This window comes from Chinchilla lanigera, unplaced genomic scaffold (genome assembly GCF_000276665.1).
Source record: "Chinchilla lanigera isolate Chin_1 unplaced genomic scaffold, ChiLan1.0 scaffold00138, whole genome shotgun sequence".
In the NCBI taxonomy this organism is placed as follows: domain Eukaryota; kingdom Metazoa; phylum Chordata; class Mammalia; order Rodentia; family Chinchillidae; genus Chinchilla; species Chinchilla lanigera.
This window is the reverse complement of record NW_004955539.1, coordinates 1,483,033-1,485,981: the sequence shown is the minus strand read 5'-3', so window position 1 is coordinate 1,485,981 and position 2,949 is coordinate 1,483,033.

The following is a 2,949-nucleotide window of genomic DNA, read 5'->3' as shown; positions in this document are numbered from 1 at the left end:
CGTGCAGACACCCTCTGCACGCTTCCTCATCCAACTCTGTGGCTGACCATAGTAAGCCAAACTTGTCATTTCTTGTGTATTTGTATATCTTGTGTTATGTCTGTTTCTCTAGTAAACCCTGATGGATGCAGTCACCAATGATCTTTACAATAGAAATGCTATTAAATGCTACACCAATTAGTTTATGCATCTATCACTGCTTTGTGTCCAAAGGCAGAATTAGGCAATTGTGACAGGACTGTATAGGACTCACAAACCTAAAATATTTATTCTTGACAGGGAAAATTCTATGCGTCCCTGGCTATTAGGACCTGCTCTAGCAATCCACATTATTAAATCCATCACTAATTTGAAGTTTCAGTTTTTAGGGTTTCAAACCCTCACAGGCTCTAACAGATATTCTGTATTGTGCCACCACAGTCTGTTGTGTGCACTCTAACCTTCCTTCCTTTCTCAATGCTTTATAATGCAAATGCCCACTTACCTAGCTGTTTTTCACACATAAACATAAACGGCTATGTGGAGCGATATTGTTGGTTTTATTCTCTATTATATTCCTGGAAAGTAGCACAGTGCCCCTCATGTAAGAGGTGCTTCATGATCATTTGTTGAATCACTGAGTGAAAAATATATTAGAGGTTTAATGTCACAGCTATTTGTTAAGTGCAACTCATATTCCAGCAGCTTTTGAATCCATAAGGACACAATAGTAAAAAACAGAGAGAGAAAGCTTTGCTCTCATGTTGTTTACATTGTACTGAAGAAAGCAAATTGCAAACAATAAGAAAATATATATATATTTAAATTATATATAAATATATATACATATATATGTGTGTGTGTATATATATATATATATATATATATATATATATATATATATATCCTAGTGGAGAATAATCATAAAGCTAAAAACACTATAGCCAGGAAGGGACATATGAAATGTAGACTGGGGAAGCAGTGATATTGCATTAAAATTTTACATACATAGCCAGAGAAGACCTCAACTAAAATCCATCAAGAAACAGAGACCTAGAGTTAGTAATTAAGAAAGCCAATAATGGTTTGACTAGATATTGATCCTATGAGTAGGAGTGAGAAGCTAATTCAAGGCAAAGAGAAAACAAATGAGAAAGAACCTGTACATGGAAGAGATCTTAGCCGAAGCCAGAATTGAAAGATACCCAGAAAGACAGGAGGTACATGATGTTATGATTCTTAAAAAAGAAGAATGATAGAGAAATGTCTCTAGCACTATTGCTTTAAAAAATAAATGTATCACAGAGGAGATGTTTACAGATATCAAATAAAGGCCTGAGTTCTGCCAATCCACATCCAAATTAATTGCTATCCAATGATTGCTGCTGATTACATTTTTGTTTAATGTTTTATAGGTTTAGTAGAAAGGAAGGCAAGAAGGAAATGGATAAGAGCTGATCTACAGTAGTGTTTACTGATAGCTTATAAACACGATCTTCCTCGCACTAACTTTTTAAAGTCTGCCTTGAGAGCCTTGTAGAGTACTGGTGGGGGAGGGTGTCCCGGACATTCATTCTTCTCTTCTTTTATTCACATAATTATGTTGTTATACAGATGGCTCAGGGAAGAATTGTCCCTCAAGAAGTTTCTTTTCTAAGAAAGGGCATAAAATGTGAATAAAAGTAGTGAAGTGGAGCGACTCTAGAATGAGCATGGCTAGGTTGAAATCTTGGATGTTGGCACTTTCTTTGTATATAAAATTTGTCATTTCTGTATCCAGTGTTTTCCCAGCTTTCTCTAATGTAAAATGGGGGCAAAAGTAAAAACCTCAAAAATTCACATATGATCTTAGGTGGGTAGCTGGGAGGAACAGGAAAAACATTGTTGAAATAGTTATCAATAATGCATCAATCCTGGAGTGTTAATTAAATCCACATACGTGGACCAAAACTAGGCAGTTGGGTCTCCAGAGAAGGATGGAGCGGGGGCGGGGGGAGATGCCAGGTATGATAAAAAAAAATACGGTGAATGTTGATTTTTCAAAAAATTGTTACAGTAAAAGACACTTTGTCATTAACACTCCTGAAAATTCTCCCCCTCGCTTCATGCATCCCATCATTCATGCCCATTTCTGAAGAGCTTCTGGAAGCCCTCTGTGACGAGTGTCTTTAGTTGTACGATATCGGCTGCCTGAGTGTCCCAAATACATGCAAAGCATTGACCTTTCATGGTCATTTTGACTGTAGGGATCAGCCAGAAATTTCACAGTGTCAGATTCAGTGAATACGGTAGATGAGGACACACTGTAAGTGTTCTTTTACGAGCTTACCTTTTGGCTGGATGGCATTTGGCAGCAGCATTCACTGTATTTTTAATCAAACTTTGTAAAGATAGGAAAAAGACTTCCAGACATGCTTCAGAAATGGCAAGAACAATGGGATACCTGAATTTGAAGTGAAAGGAGTATTTCTCTTAGGATAAATGGCAAGGTTTCTTTTACTGTAATTTTTGTTAAATTAAAACATTCAACCTATATTTGGATCATACTGGTAATTACAGCTGCCCTATGTATGTGGGTGACATGTAAAGCAATGAGAACAAGTGTAGTTGGATAAAAGAACATTTCTAAGCAAATGTCCATGCAAAATTCTCTAATGTCTAAACAGGAGATCAGATAGAAACGTAGAAAACATGTAGGATTTATTTTTCATGTACAAATAGTTGTGCCATAAAGATGATGTTCTGTCCATACATAAGAAATTTAAGTCCTTACTCTGCACAAATACTAATACAACAAAGACTCAAATACCTCCACGGACAGTGGTGCGGTTTTATGTGATGAACTTGGGTGGAGTCAGGGATGAACCAGAAGCATTTGCCCAGCTGGCTTCACTCCTGTGTCATATCATACAGTAATGTTCAAATTCTGCCCTTTCTTGTCTCCAGTTACAGTCAAATTCAGATCCCTTG